Source organism: Rhipicephalus microplus, chromosome 2 (genome assembly GCF_043290135.1).
Source record: "Rhipicephalus microplus isolate Deutch F79 chromosome 2, USDA_Rmic, whole genome shotgun sequence".
NCBI classification, from domain to species: Eukaryota; Metazoa; Arthropoda; class Arachnida; order Ixodida; family Ixodidae; genus Rhipicephalus; species Rhipicephalus microplus.
In genome coordinates this window covers 174,588,033-174,611,866 of record NC_134701.1, presented here as the reverse complement: position 1 = coordinate 174,611,866, position 23,834 = coordinate 174,588,033, and the positions used below count along the sequence as shown (strand labels likewise).

General features: G+C 42.3%; 1 pseudogene; it reads left to right on the top strand.

The window, feature by feature from the left end:
* The first annotated feature begins 2,275 nt into the window (after positions 1-2,275).
* The window catches only part of LOC119169661 (cell adhesion molecule Dscam2-like), a 270,685-nt pseudogene continuing 249,126 nt past the window's right edge, over positions 2,276-23,834 (top strand).

Sequence of the window (23,834 nt, the reverse complement as noted above, 5' to 3'; positions counted from 1 at the left end):
GGTGCCTCATTGCATAATTCTCTTATCTTGACTGTCAGAGTGATAGAGTTGGGAGCTGCTTGAAGAAAATGAAACACTCATTTGATGCAAGGCAATACAACGGGATCACATACAGAGCTCGCACGCGTTGAACCGAACAGTGTTTATAACTTGACAGCTATGACAGAAGCAGTCAAGAAGGCCCGGTGCTTTTGCCGTGACCAGATAAAGACCTTCGATGCATGTGTCATTGCGCTAGGCCCCTGTAAAGTGGCCGTTTTCCACTCCACTGTAATGCGATTTTTTGCGGCGCAACAAATATGCTGTTTCACTGCTCTACTTCTATCATTCACCGCCTAGTAGTTCTGCAGCGCGGTATAGCAAATCTTCTAAAATTGGTTATTCTGGATGCGTATCGTTTTTGTTCTCGCATTCGCGTGAACCCGCACATGCATCAGTATATCGGGACATCAACGAGTTGAAGCAAGATGTTTACTTTGAATCTCCCGCGCGTAGTCCCACTCTCATCCTCCTTACTTGCTCTATTCCCAAATATCGCAACTAATCCTTTGAGGCTCTCTGTGACATCGCACCGCGCTTGCAATTCTCCTATAGGCGGATGGCAGAAATTAACCATCCGGACGTCGTCTGTTTCGTAACATGAGCAACACAATCGAGACATACGCTTGCTACCAAATTCACACGCGGCCAAGCATATCACAGAAATGCACGCGCTGAAATTCGCAGTCGTCCTAGCAGCCGCACAAAACGACGACGTTTCGACATCAGGCTTAAGCAAACATGAACACTACGATTGACAAGGCCAGGACATCGACCTTCAGCATTCGGCGTCGCTGGCAATTGCTATTGAGCAAAGTTGCGGTATAGCGTTGCCTCGCGAAAGTCGGATGGCATCAAACATTTTTCAGTCTCTCTGGTGGAGTTCATCTCTTTCTTTTCGTCTTGGTCATAGCATATGTTTTGCAGAGAGCAAATAGTTGGGGTGTCTTCAAAGTTTCCTGAATCGTTATTGCAAGCTCGTATGTATCGGCTTGAAAGCTTACTGCGTTTATGCAAGTGCACTCAACACAAACGAGCTTGCTTTTCTGTGCTACTGTTCTATCAAAGTTTTTCTATCAAGTTTATTTTCATAGGAAAGAGGAATTAGGAACAATATCTTAATTTCATTTCATTTCATCTACACGACGACGGTAGAATGTTGTTGCAAATACATACAAGCAGACGTGATTTCATTATTAAACAAATCCGTGTAGCACTGACATGAATAATAATAATAATAATAATTAAACTTATGATGATAATAATATAGACATCTAGAATTACAGGTCAAGAACTCGATATGAAGACGCCGCAGTGGAGAGCTCCACAACTTTCTACCGTCTGGTGTTCTTTAATGAGCACTGACTTCGCAGTCGCAATTCGCCTACATCAAATGAGACCACGCACCACAGCTGAGATCGAACTCACGACCTTCGGTTGAGCAGTCGAGGATCATAACCATCACTCCATTTTGTCCGGCCTAGCACTGACGTCCACATCAGCTTATATGTTGACCGTAATTTGTTTAAGTCATAAGAATCGGAAGCCAAATATAAAATGTCAGTTCTCTGCCCAACAAAACAGCAATAAAAAACGGTACTGAAACCCCCCAAAATAAAGTGTCCTGCACTGCACTCCATCTTCAAATAAAGGCGTTTATTCTCTCTTTCCCATTCCGGTCATTATATTTCTTATTTTTAGTCAGTATTGCATTAAAGAGCATCCAACGACTTAAGTGATTCTATAAGGCTTTTTACCATGGCCACTTTTGCCATAAAGTATGTATTTGGAATGTTTACTGCAGTATAGCGAGAGCTGGCATCTAGCACCGAGGGCATAGTGATACTATCAAAGGAAAGCACGCTGCATGATCCGCTAGCCAATATAATGGGTTTGTACGAAAAAGTAAAAAAAAAAGAGACAATCTGCACTAATAAATAGGCGGGCGACCCAAGCAAAGGGAAGGGCTTTCAACCTTCCGCCACTCCAATTTCACCGCTCTTATTGCAGCCGAAAGAGTGGAACGAAAGAAGAAAAGGCAATACGAGCCTTTCAGGGAAGAACGAAGTGAGGGGGTAAAAAAAGGGGGGAGTGAACAGAAAGGTATACAGGACGGAGGGGAAGAAACTCGACGCATGCGCTTCGGACGCCAGTGGCCGGAGAGGCGCGCGGGTCGAAGGGTGTCGTCGCGGGCTCCGCTCTGTGGCTCCACCACGCTCAGTCGTTGAGCGTGCCTTGGCGCGATGGGGACAGCTGAGGAGTTCCGGCCCCGAAAACCCAGCGTTTGCGGCGAGGTGCATCACACGCGCGGTGTTTTCGAAACGGGTGACAATGTTAGCGTCGTTGCCCTCCGCTACCGCAAAGGTGGGTCGTTGCAGTGCATTGCCAGCGCACTGGTAGTCCTCTTTGGTTGATCGCAGGGTGACTGCCGGCAGTACGTTCTCATGAAGAGACCACGTGCTCTTTTCTGCTCACGGACCACCGTTTCGCGATTGTCACTGCCCGCTCGCGTGAAGGCTGCCAGCACGAGCATTTCACCGAACGTGTAGTGGGGCTCTGTGGAGAAGTCTGAACGCGGACTGTGGAACCTGTTGTGTATACAGCGACATTCTGTGCAACCACTCAGAGTGTTTCATGAGCGTTTCAAGAACAGCTTGTGTGTCAGTGCGCAAAGTGACCTAGTAGACACGGTAAACAGCGAGGGCCAACTGTGAATCTTTTTTTCATACTATATACTGAAGCTTTGTGTCCTTGGTTAACCATCAGTTGTGTGTGGCGGGGTGCATCGAGCAGCCAGTACAGAAACATGGAAACTTTTCTACCGTGTCACCGTTCGACGTGGCTGCCCTGGCTGCGTGGCTGTCTCAACTTAGCCGGAATATGGACGCTGATGGTGGTGTCTCTTATCAGCGACAACGTGAATGGACAGCACGGTAAGTAAAAGGTGCCGCACGGCTTGTCGACTACCTCCAATTGGCTTAGTTTCGTAACGTCCACATGTCTTCTTCTCAAGCTGCGAAACAAATCTAAGGCGCCCAAATCCCGACTCAACAAAGTGAAGCTTTTCTACTTAGTGGTAGACAGTGCTCACCATACTGCTGACCTAAAAGTCACGTATTTGATTTTACATGTAGGATAAACATATCGGGGCTGCGGCACGTAAAACCCCTGATAATATTGTGGGCAAAGTAAATGTTTCGCGACGAGACTCAAACTACTCCAGCTTTTACGTACTTAATCTAGGTGTAAAATATTAATGTCCGCATTTATACGAAATAATTTTATTTAAAGGAGCCCTTCTTACACCGGGAAAATGGAGGTTACCGATGCATGACGTGTGCGTGCCTGACTCTTTCTTTCTTTCTTTCTTTCTTTCTTTCTTTCTTTCTTTCTTTCTTTCTTTATTTCTTTATTTCTTTCTTTCCTTCTTTCTTCCTTTCTTTTCACTTTCTTTTTTTCTCTTCCTCTTTTTTTCTTTTTCTACTTGTTTTTTTCTTTTTCTTTATTTCTCTCTCTCTCTCTTTTGTTTCTTCTTATTTTTTATCGAATTCCGTAATTCTTTTTCTCGATTGTTTCCTCCATTCATGCCAGTAATTGAACCTTCGTTCATGTCCTCAGCAGCGCAACACTCTTCTTGCTACAGACGAAAACGAAGGCAGTGCGTCAATATCAAGGGAACGATGATTTGGGCCAGTGTGAAGTGACAGCCAGCTTAGTGAAACTCATGATTGATTAATATGTAAGGTTTAACGTCGCGAAACCACCATATGGTTATGAGAGACGCCGTACTGGAGGGCTCCGGAAATTTCTACTGCCTGGGGTTCTTTAACGTGAACCCAAATCTGAGCAAACTGGCCTAGAGTATTTCCGCCTCCATCAAAAATGCAGCCGCCGCCACCTGGTTTCCATCCAGAGACCTACGAGTCAGCAGTCGAGTACCTTAGCCACTAGACCGCCGCGGCGGGGCGTGTCAGTGAAACTTAGATTACCATATCAGAAACGGCATCAACTCGTAATCGAGAAAACATCCATTACTACAAAAAGACGCAGCCCTAATTTCTGCTATTTTGCCGCGTACAGTGCTCTCTGTTATGCGTAACAAGCTTCACCCGACGAGGTTGCGTTCTCTAAACTAACTGCAAAAGAAAACAATCACATGTGTTCTATATAAAAACCCAGACATATTCACGGACTCAAGAAAGAAGTGAAGAAACCACAAATACCGACTAGCAACTGAAGAGACGCAGTGTTGCAGAAAAGGAAGACTGCAACAACTATCTATGATATGCTAAACTAATCAATTTGTGAGCCTCCATCACATAAGTAGTATAAGTGTTGGACAATTCAATGTACTGTACATAATCGATTGCATCAATGACCTGTGTCATCCAGTTTGTGCCCTCATTTCTCTCCCTGAACACATGACCGGATAACGTGATTGTAGCTTCATTAGGAATCAAGGGGTTTGTCAAACAGCAACCGTATATTTTAAGGCAAGCTTCAAGCAAGACGATGGTCAATATTGGAGCCACATTTGTTTTAACCGTTGTTAGCAAATGGCGTAGTTATGATCATTTTTTTTGCGCAAGCTTCACAAAATAAACTAAGGGAAGTGTCGAAAACTCTACAAAAAAGTTCTTGGTAATGTTTCCACAAAAACCGTTGATCTTGTCTAACCAACTAGCCCATTGTCAAGCTTTTTTGAGCTAATTACTCAAAGAATATTGTTTGCGTTTTTGAGACAAGTAAAGAGGTATTCCAGTAACTATGCTTCCGCATTGCAATCAATCTCGCAACGTGGACCTGGGACCATTTTTCATATTATTGCCAAAGAGATTTATTTTGAATCTTCAAGTAACGAGCAGAAGTTATCTGAAGTGCTAGTTGGCCTGGTACGTTATAGATATTTTGTCTATTCCTATGCAGTTGCCGTACCAGGGAATAGTGTGTAGACACAAACAAAAGCGCTCAATATGTTTGCAGCGATAAAAAGCTTCATGGCCTGAAAAAGTTTCAAGTTTAGTAATCGAGAAAACTGCTTAAAAACTCCACTATAAAACAATATGGTTCTTTTTTTAGCGTGTGTGTGTGATTGTTTCGCTGCCCTAATGGTTGCTTACCATAAATGGCTTTTGAATGACACTTTCAAAGCAGGCACATTTGAATTAAGCCTTGGATCGTTACTTCCGAATGCACTGTTTACGCTTTGCGTTAGTGCTGGGAAGCGTGATGGCCGTTTAATCTCCCATCATCGGCAAGAAGCCTCACTGTTTTCGCTTTAAGGCGTAAAATAGGAGGAAAAGAACAGCTTTGGTTCTCTCGCGCCACTAAAGCGTATAGCATAGACATTCCAGAAATGAAAGTCATGGCAGAAAAGTGTTTATTTATTTATTTATTTAAATACCTTAAGAGCCCGGAGGGCATTACATAAGGGGGGATACATACAAGAGGTTACTATAGCATCAGTAAAACAACATGTCAGGGAGTAATTCTAGTAATCAAACAGACCGATAGCCCAAGCAACATTACTAATAACACAATGAGCAAAAAACACAGTAAGTAGCCCACCATAACAGGAAACATATTTCAAGAAATAGCAATAAACATTCTCTAAGCATGCGTAACACATTAAGTATCAATGGTGGTTACAAATTATTGTCAACTTCTAAGTAAGTTTGTACTGCAGACTGGAAAAGGGAGGGTTCTGTAATAGCGACGATGTTTGAGGGCAGCGCGTTCCACTCGTTAATGGATAACAGCAGAGGTGAAAATTGGTATTTCTTAGTGCGTGAATATATTGGATTGACCTTATGTGCATGACCAACGCGATCAGAAACGTAGGGAGCCGGGTGAATGAATGATCGGGAAAATTACGAGTCACTATGATATAAACTATGGAAAAAACATAGGCGGGACAACTTTCTGCGCGTGGCAAGCAATGGAAGGTTCAGAGAACGCTTAAGACATGTTACGCTTTGGTGGCGAGAATGACAGGAGGTGATAAACCGAGCTGCTTTATTTTGTACCGATTCTAGCATATCAGATAACATTGCCGTGTGTGGATGCCAGATGGTTGACGCATACTCTAGTGAAGGCCTGATCAGAGCTTGATATGCGTGAAGTTTAGTTTTCAAGTTTGCGCATCTGAGGCGGCGTTTCAAAAGACCGAGTTTTTTTTGATGATTTGCTGGTGACGTATTCAATGTGACTGTTCCAGGTTAGGTCGGAACTAAAGAAAATGCCGAGGTATTTTGTGGATGAAACGGTCTCAATTACGGTGCTATTGACTATGTATCTGACGGATGATGAGGGGTTGGCTACGGAGGTAAATCTAATATGTTTGGTTTTTTCAGCGTTGATGTGCATCTGCCACAAATTGCACCACTCTGCGAGTTTTAACAAATCTGACTGTAGGATGCTACTGTCATTCGGTTCCGTGATCTCCTTATATATAACGCAATCATCTGCGAATAGGCGTAGAAACAATATTAGATCCAATGTCATTGATGTAGACCAAAAATAATAATGGTCCGAGCACGGAGCCCTGGGGGACACCGGATTTTACCATGCACTTTTTGGAAATTATGTGGTTAAGTTTGACCGATTGTGACCGGTTACAGAGGAACTCTTGAATCCATTGGATTGTTTTCTGATCAAGCTGGAGGTTACGGACTTTAGTTATTAATCGGTTATGTTGGACGCGATCAAACGCCTTTGAAAGGTCTATAAAAATAGCATCTGTAGGAGCAGAGCTATGCATGGATTTGTGCAAGTCTGTCAACAATTCGAATAGTTGGGTGTTGCAAGAGCGCTTTTCCCGAAAGCCGTGTTGGTTTGGGATGAGGATGTTGTTTCTGTTCAAGTGAGATATAATTTTCGAGTAAATGATATGTTCTAATAGCTTGCAAGATATACAGGTTAGAGAGATTGGACGGTAGTTGTTCGGACTCGACTTTTGGCCGGATTTGTATATGGGTTTAACAAAGGCATATTTCCAGTGTTATCGAATTAAGAAAAATAAAAAATAAATCATGTTTCAACGCTGGTGAAAACAGAAAACAATTCTTTGTTCGTAACGTATTCCCGATTTTGTTCATGCAGATATTTTCGTATAGAAATGGAAGATAAACATTTACGAAATGTCATTTCAATTTTCTGTGCAACTTTTTTCCCCTTTTCTGAAAGTTTTAGTAAATCTGTACAATTTTTTAATCACAGCGCTGAAAAAAAATCCACTATACCTAGTGGCGATGTTCATTAACATGCGCTAATATCACCTGTCGGTTTGGTTTTTGTTTTTTTTATTTTTTTTCTATAGGTGTGTGGACATTACTGTGGTTCTTGCGAAATACGTGCTGCCTTCTCTGGCACAATAGGGATATAGATAATGTTCTTGATTTGTTCATTAGGACTCTCAGATCCATAAGGCATTACCAAAGATGCCCTGCTTGCGTAAACAAATGAACATTTGTTTGGTTTTGCAACATGTTTAGGAAAGGCCATAAACTTTTCCACTCTTTTTCTTGCTTCTCAAGGGCATTTACTGGTCCGAGATATGTCATACAGACCTTTAGTGTTACGAAATTATGAGAAAGAAGTCACCTTTGGTTCTTTTTTGTTATTTTTTCAGTTGACTTAAGGTGTCTTCAGATTTCCACATGTGATAAGGAACACGTGATAACACTTCCCCGCTTTTCAACAGTCCTCTTTATCTACAGCTTACCTTGCTTTGAATCTATGCGACTGTCGAAAATTTTCTTGTATTTATTTCACTTAGGCACTACTAACATAATGAGTTATAGGACTTATAAGGCTAAAGTCCTAGCCCGAAGATACGTGTCTACAAGATATTATGATGACAAAAAACTATGGGGCTTTCGTATTATGATATTTCTGGAGTTTTAGAAAATGGTGATATTTTGCTTTTTGGCTACGACTACAAATACTTCTAAATAGAGTTATAACAGAAACGCAAAAAGATACGACCAAAAGGGACCCATTGACGCGCACACCTTGGTACTACTCTTTACTGGAAAAGAGGCACGTCCGCCTTCTTCAGAGTATTTCTTTATTTCATTCTTACTTCAAACTCACATGCTGGCTGATTACTTGAGCCAGCTCTAGTGTCGGCTAGTTCTCAGCGTATACGTATTGCTGCACTACTAGCAATAATGCATCATAAACGCAGCACTCTCCCTGAAGTTATTACAAAAGTAAGCTTGTTTTCATACGTCAATAACGTAAGCTTTTTTCATACGTCAGTTGTGTAGTTGTGTTGCCATATGAAGCTAGTGCCGGTAGTAGTACTCGTCAGCGTTAGGGCTTTTGGTTACTGTGAGCTATTTTTGCGATGTCATGTATTCTGGTTTCGGGTGTACACGGAAACTCACGAACTTTCTCTAACACATGTTGCAATGTGAAAGCGAATTTGTGCTGAAAATGCATATGTTCTTTTTTAACGTATAAGTAACTTTACCAGCGCCCTTTTTACTGTCCTTCTTCGCTCAATCGAATGATCTCACACAAAATAAGATTTTATCTAATGTTTTTATTTCAGGAGTGTTCTGATTTCATAAGAGGTTCACGCAAATTTTTGTCAATGCGCAAGTGCAAAAGGTCCAACCATTTTGCCACAATATAGATAAACTCCCCACCCACACCTTTCCAATAAAAGAAACGTTCTAATAAGCAGCAGTAAGAGTTAAGATTTCTTTTCCTGACTATTTCGAAAGGCATCCGGCATGAATTAAAGATTTTAGTAGGAACGTTACGATGACGTCCACACTACCAGTTAGGTAGGCACATTCCTAGTATAGAAGTGTGCATTAATAATGCCCGATGAATATTTCTAGTTGTAATTTGCACTGTCCAGATGACACTACGGCCTCGCTAGCAGTCAAATCTTTGTAGCGCGCCATAGGGTTTACAAGCAATTCAGATCTACTCTTATTGCCGGCCAGTTTGCAGCTAAGGCGCAAGTACAATGCAAATAGGTCTTGTCTGCTTTTGCGAGGATAGTAGAAACAATTGCTAGTGTAGTATTGAGGCCGACGGGACGGCTCTAAACATTCACATTGTAGAGTACCGAGTGCTCTAAATTGTTACCCACTTTTTCTACCCCCCCCCCCCCAAGCAATGAGATAATAAACGATTCAAATGTCACCTGACACTTGAAGGAACGTTTACTAACAACCTTTCTTACTGTGTGCATTTCTTATTAAAAGTATGGTATGGTACGATCAAAAGGCTTCTTGCATCACCTTGTGATATATCAGCATAATCATAGCAGTACAATCAGTAAACTTGGGTTATGCCAACTCAAAAATTAAAATTTGGATGTTCAGGGGAGCCATGATGCGGCCGTTGTGATTGACATGATTGTCCCAACGTGGGAGGGGGCAGCTGAGTGTTGAGTCGGGCACGTCAGGAATATCAATAAAGTCTTGTATCTATCTAGTCATTCATCCAAGCATAGAGATTTCTACAAATACACTTGAGGAAACATTGGCGCTAGTGTCTATAGGAGCTGTAACACACGGCGCATTAGACAGCGTGGGATTGATGGATGGCATACACAATATGGGGGAAGGGGGGGGGAGGTTTAACGACCCAAAACCACTACACAATTATGACAGACGCTGTAGTGGAGGGCTCCAGAAATTTCGACCACCTGGGGTTCTTTAACGTGGACGTAAATCTGAGCACATGTATCTACAGCATTTTCGCATCCATCGAAAATGCAGCCACCGCAGCCGTGATTTAATCCCGCGACCTACGGGTCGGCAGCCGAGTACCTTAGCCACTAGACAACCACGGCGCGACATGGATGGCACACAAATTCATCTATTCATCGTAGTTTCGCCTTCATATAGCTTCGTGTAGCTTGGAGCCACTTTTTCACAAGATGACAGTCAGCAAATTTTCAGTAGTTGCACTCCACCAACTTAACCATTTAGGCTCAGCAACTCAAATCGAGTCACGGAGTTCAGAAAGGTCAGTAATTCATTTGAAGCAAAACCAATAGACGGCATTAAACAAATTCACAAGTGCCTTTGAAGACTGCAAGCACGAAGACTGGGTGAATATGTGTACCGCCCATTATTCCCATGGTCGCTGAACGATCGCAGTGCTAAAGTTCCCTCTTGATAATTTTAGGAAACTCTATGAATTCAAGTAATCAATAAAGTATTAAACCATGCCCACTACTATGTAATGAATGTAATACTAATGGCGATTCTAGAGTAGCGAGCCATCTTTAAGCGTCGAGGACATATATACAGACGCTACCGCAGGAAGAGGCACTAACAAAATTTTGAAGTGGGCAGCATACTTCAAGCTACGAACAAACACATACTGGGAAGAACAATTTGCTGTTTGACGTGAACGTTTCAAATTGTATTTTACAAAGTGTAGCGCAGCTTTAGGTGCAGTGTAACTAACAGTTATGAGGTAGCGCAAAATCTAATGCTTTAGAAAAGGTTTTACTAGAGCACCCTATTGGCACAATCATTGTAATCAATTCTTTGGAAGAAAACTGCAAAACTTGTTTAACTTAAGAATATTGCACAAGGCATAATTGATCTCTTGCGTGCTTGTCTCTTTTTCTATCTCTCGCTTGTTTTTGTAAAACATCATGCTACCGTGTCTTACTGCCATATAAGCTGCAGCAACAGTGTGGACACTTTCTAAACCTAAACCAAAAACACAGAACACACTGCTACATGGTGACGTTGCCCCTTTTGTTTTGGATCATTAACGATATATGTGGCCTTGTTGCTTCAAAGTGGTATAACCATTAATAATCAAACAGGAATCAAACCACGTGAATAAAAATTACCGTAACTCATTTATGCATTTCCATGACAACACAAGCAATTTCGCTTGATTAAACATTATGGTAGTAATTAAACCAACGTATCATATCTTATTTGCAATCATTTACAGCTCCACTTGCACCACCGTGCGGCAGCAAACATGATATTTGTATCAAAAGAGGAAATTAAAATGCGCATTGCATAGTCAGCTTCAGTATTCCTTACACATTGTCAGGCTGCGGTTGCTTCGTGCAAATTTTTGTTTAATGAGCCAATAAATCACTGCCCCCACCCAACCTCGTTTTTTGGTTTAGCGATTGTTTAGTATGTGTTCGCCAAGCAGTAAAAAGCCTCAATCAAGCAATAGTTCACAGTCGTCTTCTATAATTTTCTCGCAGGCGCCAATAAGCGTGACTGCAGCCATCCGGGCAATGTAATGCTTTCAAACTACAACAGCCCTAAACTCATTCCGTCAAGTGTATGCACAGCACGCTGCAGCATGTTTGACCCTAACACAATCGCTTAAGATATTTGTATGCCATGCAAATCAAACACATTCCAGAGGCTATACCTGTTGGTAAAGTTCAATTAGTATAACTATTACCACACATTTTTTGTCTGCTATATTGTGTAAGAATATTACGTGTCATCTCGCACGCATTATTCCCGATTTTCGCTTATGGGTAGACGTGCTAATTGACTTTATCATAATTAAGGTGAACTTTCATCAAAAAGTTGCTGCGTTTTGGCTTCCGTCAACAGTTCTGTATTACACCGAGTGATGTACGAGTTTTACGGAAACGCACCGCAATCGCAATCATTTTGGGCAATGGTACACAAGATTTAGAAATCGCGAATTCTCAAAACACTACAAACAATTCTGTAATACATCGAGTTCTGTACGACTTTTACGGAAACGCAGCTGTAATCAAATCATTTTATGCCAACGGTACACAAGGTTGGCAATTCGCGAATTCATGGAATACGTTATATCTTTGTTCGTTTTTCTGGTTCGTCTCCTGTCGTCAGTAACATTAACACAGTGCCGTAGATAAAGTTACATTGCTAGCGTCGAAGACTCTCTGAAACAGCCTCCAGCTAGCAATTTGTTAGAAGAAGTCGGTCATTCATTAGGAATTATAATAATTCTCAACGTGGGAAACCACTCATTATGGAAGCTTCACACCCAGTCAGCGTCAACGAGCAGCAGAAGTTATTCGCTCTCGAACAAGATACAGAATGAGCCTCCTTTTCGCACGCTCGTATCCACTCTTGCTATCCGTTCTCTACAATAATTCAGTCGAAATCAGCGTAAGGCGCCTCACTTCCTGGCTATGCCCCCCAAAAGACTAATCCTCTCATCTCAACGTTGCCTTGGCCCTCGGGGAGAATACATTCATCTCACTTCATATCCCTGCAGTAGAAGTGAGCCAACACCAGAAAAAAAAATAAAGCTCCCTTAAACTTTCTGTTCATTTTGTCGCAATTATAAATTCTGGAGTGATGCTCCAAGCTAGCGCCGTCGCTATTATGCTGAATTCCGCGCCTCTCCAACTCGCTCGCTAGTTTGCCTAGGGCATTTGAATTCGCGGTGGCGTGAATCAGCAAAGGGAGGGAAAAAAAAACGACGCTTAAAGGACCCCGCCGGCTTGCTTGACCTCCTTTTTCTTATCCCTCTTTTCCGGTTTCCTGAAGCCTGCTTTGAAAACAGCTTCTCTCGCGGACGCTTTTCTAATTGCGGCGCTATACGTTGTCTATGCCGCCCGCGTCGACGGCTTTAGCCAAAGGCGGGTGATGCCTACGGCAGCATACTAGACTTGCTCGTGTCGAGTTTTGCACAACGAAGGGGATTCGAAGCAAATAAACTGTCCTCGTAGAGAGCTGGAAGTCTACGTGCCACGCAGCACTTCACCGGCGGAGAAACCGTAGCTTCGAGATCGCAGGCTTCCGCGTGTTTTTCTACTTCCGTATTTAAAGAAACGAATCGGAGACTTCGAGTTAAGATATCTTGTTTTGCAAGATAAGTCTAATTGAAGCTTCGACATGAAAGTAAAGGCATGGTGTAAGGGTTTGCGACAGTCAGTCATGAAAAACGGATCGCAGCGATGACGGTCAAGATTTCAGTCGCTGAAATATGCGTGTCTTCGAGCGCTCTGCATCTTTCATTAGGCCTACATGTTTGAAACAATCCGCATGTACGTGCCGATTATCTTTTCCAAAGAACTCCCAGTGTTTGTCGTTAAAAAGAAATGAAGTTAAACTCTTGCTGAAAGTTTCAGTGACACGTGTTTCTTTAACGGCTCAAAGACATACGTAGGAAGTAACATGAATACACATATTAGGCACGTCTTCATAAAAGTGGTTACTTCAATAAAGAAAATTTCAGACTCTCTCTCATTTCATCAGTGAGAATTCGCTACTATATCTGACACCGTATCTTCCTCTCCTCGAAAGTTTCGAGTCCAGTGACGCACACCTTTGGAATAATAATTGCATATACAAAAACTACATATGTTTTTAAGACACCGTGCTAAAATTTAATACGTAAATGTAAATTGTGAAAGCTAGTCGCATCTTTGATTGAATGTAGCTTTTATTTGACTGGTAGGTGTAGTCTGAGCGAGAAAGATGGATGAGAATACTTTTCTTTTTAAGCTTTGGCATGAACGTAAGAATTCGCTGAATTGCGTTAAGAATGCATTGGTGCAAATAGAATGAACGGAAAGGTAGAGGTGAAGTTTCCGTGTCGATTCGAAAGAATAATGTGAACGGGGAGGCGTACTTATTGGAAACAAATTTGCGCGAAATTGTGGTGAGAGAAAACTTTTGTTTGGACAGAAGAGATGCTGTATGATGGACGGTCTACACAAAGGAATGGTCTACATTCTCACATAGTTGAGAAGCACGAATATAAAGATGAAAATGAGACAGGAGGAGACGGACCAAAGCGATGAGTGGGGACATTAAGAAAGGGCGATGACAGGCTTCGTCGTTAGAAGTGCGTCACAAGTTGAGAAACAGCAAAGTACAATGATGAGCTGCATTATTAAGCTCACAAGCAGGACATATGCACGAACTCAGAAGAACCTGTACATAGAAGATCCCTTTCTGGTATCCTTATACTTCAAAAGATGCTGCGACGACACATTCGTGTCCACCTGATTGCCTTAGGTGGTTTTTAACAACAAAAAATGCCCCCAGGAGTGTTATGCACTATAGCTTGTGTATATCTACTTTTGTGGAAATGTATACCGGATCGCTAGTGTTGTTAATGTTAGTTACCTGTTCAGTAACTTTCCCTTTTGAGCAAAGCGAACGAGCACCCCACTCGGATATAGGTGCCAACACGTTTTTTAACTGCATCAAGTTTCGCGCTGGTTACGAACAGCGCCACTAAAAACGCGCAGATAATTCCACCCTGGCAATTTTTCTGAATGTCTAAACGTAAATTAAAGCGCGTAAATTAAAATTTTCAATAATGTTTGATTATCTCTGCGTGATGCTATTTTAAAAGAAGTACGCACTATGACTTCTCTTGAACGCTAAGGCTGCTATTTATTAAAATGCCATAGCTATAATGACTATTTAAGCATTATTTTTGCAACAAAGCCTGTCATGTCATCGTATTCTATAGCCTGTAATATTTCTCTGTGAGAAGACCTCACTTTCGCACAAAAAAAAATGCCAGCATGCGATTTTGATTTCTCGCTATAAATTTGTTATTGATCATTCGAAAACGCATTTGATTGCAACTGTTTAGGTGGGAATTTCGCAGTTGTCATCGACAGAGTACTTAGTGCTTTACAGTTTGTTATGGGATGGGCATTAGTTAGCCAACAAAAAAAACGTTCTTTTATTGGCATGCGTAAGTGTTTTGTTAGCGCTATGCGCCAAATTCTGCCTGACGCAGCGAGCTTACGTAACTCAAAGGTAGTACAAGAGGGGAAACAAATTCCAAATGTTTATACCGCAGTTATTTGGAGACTCAGTCGAAATCACGATAATAAGTTCTTTTCAGTATTCCCTCGTGGCAAATAGGATTGTATTCCCTGATGCTATGAACCACGAGTTTGGCGTATATGACATTTTCCAGCGAACTGAATTACGAGATCGCAACAATGGTCGTCTGTGGCACTGCAGTTGCACTGGAGTACTGTGGCGCTGTAGAAATCCCTTTCCTGGATCGAACGGGGTGGATCAATTGATTGATATTTTATTTTTTTATTTACTTATTTACAATACTGCTACTCTTTTTCGAGAGTGTGGCAGTTGAGCAGTACAATATTTTTTACCAAAAGTAACAAAAAGAAAGAGCGTTCAAAGCAAACACAAGCATAACAAGAAAACAAAAATAATGTCAATAAAGTTGACGAATGCAAGAGTTAAATATAATAATAAACAATTGAAATGGCCACAAAATATAATGGAAGATCTAAATATTATGCAATGCTGACATCAAACTGAATGCAAAAAAAAAGGAAAGGTATGCTGTTAAATGAAAACTGAACGGCAGTAACTACGATAACTTTAGTATCAAGAGCGCAAATGTATTAAAAACTTGAATTGTAAACACTGGGAATTTGTTTGAAAATGTCTGAATAATTGTTCAGTTATGCGCCTATGCGTGCACAGTCTTTTATATTGATGACGTCGATTCAGATAATAATTCTTTGTTGGTATCAGTTGGCAGCATCAAGTTGATTCCATTCTGCTATTGCGAGCAGTAAGAATGAATACATGAATGCATCGTTTTTGCATAAGCAATCTGTGAATGTGCGTGCATGCTTATTTGTGTTTGTCTAGCCGGGGAACGTGAGACGTATTTGGAAGTATCCATCCTGTAGTTATTTTTCGAGTAGCTGAAACAGAAATTTGTTGCGAGCATTGTTTGTTCTTGTGGACAGTGTTTGTGAGCCGGAGTGTATTGAAAGGTCTGCTGGCAATTGAAGTGGGAGTATTTGTTGTGGATGAACCTAACAGCCTTCCTTTGTATTTCCTCTCATTTTCCTATGTTAGTCTGCGTATGCGGAAACCACACTGTGTTGGCATATTCAAGAGCTGGCCATACAAATGATTTGTAAGCCAACAGCTTCGTTCATATTGAGAGCGCTGAATTTCGTTTAAAAAAATGGTAATATTATCTATGTTTTGTCCCATTTAAAACCAGAAGTGAATGTATCTCCTGCATATTTATTTTTCCTCAGGTTTTTGAGGTGAAGTACCTTTAATGGTGTTTGTGCAGTTGGATGGTTTTGTTTTTCTGATTACAGTCGATATCCCTGATTTTAAATGCAAAGCATTCCTTAGTGAACTCCGGCGACTTTGAGCGTATCTATCTATCTATCTATCTATCTATCTATCTATCTATCTATCTATCTATCTATCTATCTATCTATCTATCTATCTATCTATCTATCTATCCGCTTACGACTTTAAGATCTCCTGGCCGTTTCAATATTCGTATCGATACCAAACTTCGTATGCCATAACATGAATTTATGAAGAGCATAAGTGACTAATCACAACATGAAAATCATATGTCGGTCATGAATGTCATGATTTACATTTCATGGTCTTGCTGCTCTAGTGGTGGTTTCATTCACCTGACATGTTGCAAAACTGGCATGGTACGACATGACTGCTAGCAAGAATACGTAACAGATTCTAACGTGAAAGTCATGAAATGCATGCCATGATATTCATGTTATGACTAGTCATGACTACATGCCACGCTCATGGTGCGCTCGGAGCCGTTTTCCTCGCTTCGCATCTACCAAATTTTATATAACGGGACGTGAAGGAATAACCAAGATATGTGACTGATCCAAACCTGATAATCATGAGATGCGTGTGATGTAAAAACATGACTACATGCCGCACTCATGATGCGTTCACGGCCGTTTCGCTAGCTTCACATATACCAAATTTGATATTACGGGACGTGAATGGATGTGACTGGTGCAAACATGATACTCATGAGAGGCACGTCATATTACATACAACATGTCCACATGCCACACTCAAAGCGCCAATAAACTTCGCGCCGGCGTTCGTTTTGTCGCTTAATGCTGGCGATGGCACGCCAGGCGCCCATCTGACTAGCGGGCACGTGCCGCGCGGCGTTGCTTTGACGCATGCGCGTTTGAACACGCAGCGTCCCTCCATCACGAAGAGAGGCAGACGCAGTGCTGTCTGGGTAAAGCTGGGTAACGTAATGGGTGAGAAATGCAGCATGTCGCATGTCGATCCGGTTGCCGCCCGGCCGCGCCGAAGGAATCTGGTCGCGTCGGTTGCACCTGGCGTCCGTTTTACGGGCGCAGCGTCGCTGCGTCAAGCGTGTGCGCTCGTCAACCTTACGTAGGAGTATATTGGGTAGTTCATGATGCGCTCGCAGCCGTTTCGCCAGCTCCACATATACCGAATTCGGAGTTAGTTGGCACCAACGGATGATCAATGTATATGACTGGCACAAGCATGATAATCAAGACACGCGTGGCATGTAAGAACATCTCTACAAACCGCTCTCATGTTGCGCTTGCGGCCGTTTACCGAGCTCCACATATACGAAATTTGATATCACGTGAATTGAATAGATGACGAAGATAAATGACACGTCGAAACATGATAATAATAATATGCGTGTCATGTAAAGTATGACTACATGCTACGCCCATAGCGTGTTCACGGCCGTTTCACTAGCTCCAGATACACCAAATTTTGTATTATGTGACGTGAATGGACGATAAATGTAAATGATAGGTCCAAAGATAATCATGATATGCGTGTCATGTAAAACATGACTACAAGTTACGATCATAGCACGCTCGGGGTGGTTCTGCTAGCTCTACATACACCTAATTCGGTATCAAGTGACGTAAATAGTTGCGAAGGTGAAGGACATGTGCAAATATGAGAATCACGATATGGCAGTAATGTATGGCATAATTTACCGCCGCCTCGTAACCTTGTTCGATTTGAAGGTGAGATATCAACCTTGCGCATTTGTGTGCTTCGCATATCATCTGTTCCCACTGTACGTGGCATCTGCCAATTTTTCGCGTGTTTATTTTCATCCGCCACATGAAGCTCCAATCAGCTAAGACGGCTAAAGAATCGTTAGCCTTAGTATAGTCGTTGTAAATAATTATATCTTTCTAAATGACACAGTCTTCTGTGAATAATTTTATTTTGAAAGCATTGTTATCAGTGATATTTTAACGTACATTAGCAAAAAGGGAGGCGCAAGCACAGAGCTTTGAGGAACTGTGGATGTCACTGCAACTGTGTTAGAAAACGCTTGTTCGTAAAGTACAAATTGTGGTTGGCTAAAGAAAAAAAACATTTTACTCAAGGAGAAATTTTCCTTATCCCAAAAACGCTATCAATTATAGCTACTAGTTTGCTGTGTCATACACAATAAAATGCCTTAGAAAAGTAGAGTAAAACTAAGTAAGTTTAAGCATGGTTGTTAACTGCAACAGCAAGATCATGAACTAATTCAGTATGCTGGTTACTGTCGGCAAATCACTGCTAAAGCTGTGTTGGTTGGGCGAGAAAAAATTAATTTGCCCTAGGAATAATGTCATGTGTTTTAGCATTATGTGTTCAAGGAGTTTTCATGAAGTTTTGGTCAATCGATCGGTCCGAAATTTGAGGGTAATGATGCGTTGCCTCCTTTGTGTATTGGTATCACTTTGGCCACTTTCCAATCGTTAGGCAGTTTTGTAGCCTTAAGTTATTTTCGGAAACTGATAACTATATGTTGACTACACCATTCTGCATATTTTTAGGGAACATTTAGGTGTACCATCGGGGCTACTACTTTTCTTGTGGTTGAGTTTTAGCAGCAGGTTGCAAATACCAGAGACAGCGATATGTATTTGTTCCATTTTTGTGCTTTGTTGCTCTATAATTGACGGAATAACGTTATCACGTACAGTAGGCGCTGGAGAAATAAATCATGACATGTGTTAGCCATAACAATTTTTTCTTCAAGGAGGAGATACGATGTTGTTGTTTTCTTGGCGCAAAATTGATTCTAAAATATGCGGGGATTAATCATAACAAAAGTAGGTAACGTTATGCTGAGAAAACGCTGTTTAGCAAGCTTAGATTTAAACTTGTATTCCGCGATGGCATCCGGTAGCTTCTGAATTTTTTATTCTCCCCTGCTTTTTGTTTTTATTGCTCTGCGTAGCCTTACGTGGGGTTTAACGTTCCAAAACCACCATATGAATAAGAGAGACGCCGTAGTGAAGGCTCAGAAAGTTTTATCCACCTGGAGTACTTTAACGTGCACCCATATCTGAGCACATGGGCCTACAAATCTTTTGCCTCCACTGAAATTCAAGCCGCCGCAGCCGGGATTTGACCCCGCGACCTGCGAGTCAGCAGCCGAGTACCTTAGCCCTTAGACCACCATGGCGCGGCCGGACAGAATGGGGTTCCAGCCGGGGAGTTCTCCATAGCAATCCAGTATTTTCGCACGTAGCCGTACAGGTGCTTGACACTGTTTCGCTAAAAGACTCTATACATGTTTCACATCAAAAATGGACGAGGTCAACATGTCTATTATACCGCTGTAGATGAGGAAAATAAGATCTAAATGCCATAGTATGAGAAATATTCCCGCCACGATGGTCTAATGGCTAAGGCACTCAGCTCGTGGCCCACAGGTGATGGGATGGAATCCCAGCAGTGGCGGCCGTATTTCTGGTGAAGGCAGTAATGCTCGAGACACCTGTAGTTAGATTTATGTCACGCTAAAGGACGCCAGGTGATCAGAACTTCTGGAGCCATTCACTACGGCATCTACCATGATAATATGGTGGTCCCGGAACGTCAAAGCACAGCAATTACTTTTATAGAATGCGAAATACCTAGCAAGGCAATACACAATGCGAAAAGCGTAACCAGTGGGCTGTTAAATGTTTTCAGCCCATAAGCCAATGCTAAGTCATAATTCTTCATCGCCATCACCCACAGTATGAACAAAGTGGATCTAATGCACCAATTGCACCTGTGATACCTGCGATACACCTGTAAGGTGTATCGCTAGTATCACACCTCTCCGCATAATGACGAATAGTTGCACATTGAATACCACCATACTTCACCGAAGTTGTAATAACGTATAGCGTGGAGGGTACCTGGAAAGTGGACTTGTATTTGTTGCCAAGGAAGCCCGTCAGGCCACCATCATCCGTTTACTTGAAACTTGTAACTAGTCCTCCCCCTCTCTGTCACGTTAACGTTGGTAATATAGCATGGTGCGTAGCTAAATTAACCTTTGTATGTTGTAGTGTGCCACAAAAAAACCTCGCCGTAGGTGGGAATCAAAATTCTCGACAAACTGTGAAGGGAGGCTCGGGAATAGTGTTTTCTTAACATTTCTTCCTTTGTTGCATCGTTTTAGAGAATGTTAATCTAAAACAGGGCCACTTTCACATTTGGACTCAACATAAATGGAGCCACTATTGCGAGGAGTTCAACACACGCCCTCTTTCCGAGGAGCGCGTCATTTTATGTGCTTAAGTATCACGGCAGCTGAGCTGATTTTTTCTTACAGCTAAATCTTGTCTTTTGTTCGACCACAGCTGCATTCCTACGGGTTTTCTTATCGCACTGATCCCATGTAGGGAGACACCGTTCGGCATACTTAGCATGAAACACACAATTGAAGAGCATACGAAGGTAGCGGGTGTAAGGTGTTTATTTTCGAGCCAGTCGTTGGTAGCGCGGTCACCTGTGTTAAACTATGCGCAATACGCGACTGCAACTTAGACAAGGGCTTGTTACTCAAATGAAGCGAGAGCCTCGCGTTTTCATGCACCATCTACGGTGAGTCGTATACTGTAGCGATTACTTAAGGGGATTGCGCAAAAATTTTTTGGAAAAGATAACGAATGTCTGACCTTTCGGTGACGTCAGCAGTTTCGTTTGTATACTTCCAGCAGATTTTTCTTAGATAGTGGTGTTTAAATACAAAAATCCGTATTACGGTACCACAGTCTTGCGCATTACGATGCACTCCCTTTCTCCTAATGCCGCTAAAATTAAACGAGAAGGTATGTCAGAGCGAACAGCGTTGCAAAACATCTTACACGGGGTACGCACTAATCGATTCGTGAGAGCTGCCCCCCTCTTCATCCTTAAGCTCAGTTTGGCAGCGTAAGCAGTCACTGGAACAACTTTGCGAACGTAAGCCTACTCAGAGTGGCGATTACAATTCCTTGCGTCATCGCGCTAGCTCAGCAAGACTATGCGCATCAAGATCGACCCCACTCAGCGAATCGTTCGATTGTCCTCGCTTGCACCGTGTTTAAACCCTTCGTTCGAGCATTGCATCACATCCGTCAGTTCAATAAGGAACCACGCAGATAACGCATGCTGTTAGAGAAAAGGAAGAATTGTTCGGACACTGTTACATAACTAACATTTGCGCGGCTCCAACTCGCCTTGTCGCATTAAAGATATGTATGAGCTGATTTTTTTTCTCGGTTTAACAACTTTGATGTGTCATGATTTTTTTTCGCAGTACGCTATAAAAATGTGATCATACTCTGCATGTTATCTCTGTTCATGCTAATTAGATTTTTGAACTAACGGGTACGCTAGGAACTAAACGGACATTGCTTACTAGCAATAGAGTCAGAAAGAAAATTAGGGTACCTTCCCAAAAAAGGGCGAATCATCAAGTAAGCACGAATCCTTTTTTTCTTCGGTTTACTCTTTTTTTCCTGCCCTCCCTCTTTCTTTCAGCATTTTCCTGTTTTTACTGGATTTTCTTTTTCTAACTCTTATATTTATTTTGATTCCCCTGTTCCCTTCATTATTCTTTCTATTTCTCTCATACTTCATTTTTTTCAATTTATATGTTTGTTCTAGGATACTGGCATGGGGGCACGCTCAAATGCTACAGATGTCTATGTTATATGCGACTTAATCTACGTTATTATTTTTTTCCAAGCGCTCGAAGAGCAACAGCAAGAATAGATCGCTCGCGTGAGCATGCGCTACCAGGCTACGCTACACGTGGTTTCGCCTGCGTTACGCCTAGCGTCGATGACAGCCCAGCCTGCTCAAGTGCGTCTAACTTAAATTTCGCTGAATATACCAAGTACGCAGACGACCGGAGTTCCAACAAGCTTCCTTTTTTTTTTCATGAACTGTAACTGAAAGTGCGTCTCAAATGCCAAGCAATAACTTATCAATTATGTAATGAGCAATGTCCTTTACATTTCCTTCCCTTACTTGAACATACTTCCTTTCCACTCGCCCTTTATGTGGAAAGAAGACAAGATACCAAGTGAATATCTACAGACTTATGTCAAAGTATATATATATATATATATATATATATATATATATATATATATATATATATATATATATATATATATATATATAACAGAACCCGCAAGCGCCACTTTCTGCCACATGTCATACGTACGCGGCGAACCTCCATCTTCCGATAGCGCTGGCTGCAACTTCGGAACGCCCCAGCCAGATCACACGGCTTGTAGACCAGTGTGACGCACTTTTCTTTTTACATCGAGACAGCAGCCCGTTACGTGTCATTTGAGGCTGCACTCAAGCATTTTGGTACTTGTCCCTGAGCCTTTTCCTTCCCGCTATCCTTCTTCTTTGCCCTAAGAAAATAAAGCAATACCGAATATCAGCAAAATGACGTAGTTGCAGCATTTCTGCTGCCCCCCCTCAGAACTGCGACGCACCACGCTTCATTTCCTCCTTGTTTCATTTCCGGTCTCCCGTGCCGCGTCCAACTCGCACATCTGTCAATCGCTTTCACGCTGTTCGGACACCTAAGGACGACAAGTGATCTCGAATGGGAAAGGGTAGGTATTTCGGAAGTAACCCTGGTCACGCGGTCACGGGTCGTTGTGCAAAAACGCCTCCACGCTTCTCGCGAGCTATGGTTACTGGCCGTACTGTACGAGCTCACCGGAAAATTGGCGTCTGCCTTGACCATTCTTTTCACCACTTGTCCGTTTCTGCTCTTCCCACCATCCGCTGCCCCTGTTTGACTTCATTTCCTTTGCCGACCCTGTGCGACGACCTAAACTTGAACTGTTCATAATGTTCGTTGATTCCTTCCAACAGACTGCGCGGCTTAATTTGACGTGGCATATAATTACAAAATGAGTACTTGCGTTCCCTTATTTCTGTCTCTCTCTTTCTTGGCCCCGCCGCGGTGGTCTAGTGGCTAAAGTACTCGGCTGCTGACCCGCAGGTCGCGGGATCAAATCCCGGCTGCGGCGGCTGCATTTACGATCGAGGCGAAAATGTTGTAGGCCCGTGTGCTCAGATTCAGGTGCACGTTAAAGAACCCCAGGTGGTCAGGTGGCCAAATCTCTCATAATCATATGGTGGTTTTGGGACGTTAAACCCCACATATCTGTCTATCTATCTCTTTCTCGTCCAGTGCGCATTCACTCGTCTTCCTTCTCCGCCGAAAGTTTTTTTACTACGAGGATTTTTACCCAACATGGGCACTTTATCTTATGTCTTCCCCCTGATTTTCATTTTGTCGTCGAAGTTCGCTTGTGTAGTGTTATCGCGCGTTCAGCTTTCGGGAGCCGCCGGAAACCTCAATGCTCTCGGCGGCATTTATTAAAGCTCAGTACTTTTCGTTTCCCGCATCAGTGGTCACCAGTCGGCTCGTGAAGAAAGCCGATGAATCGGGCCGGAGAAAGCAAGAACGACGTGCTGCCATAGAACGTCAAGAGATAAGAAAACGAAAACCTTGCAAAAGAGCGGAAGTGAAAAGAGTCGTTTCTACAGCATGAAAAGGCAAAAGATTGGGGGTGTCATTGAATGTTTGTGCTACGCACGCAGACACCGGTGTATGAAGGCAAAAAAATTGTAATAACGACGCTCAGAGAAAATATTACCGACAAAGTACAGGTTGTGATGTAACGCTCAAAAGAAGACCAACACGCAAAGAAAGGAAAACACAAG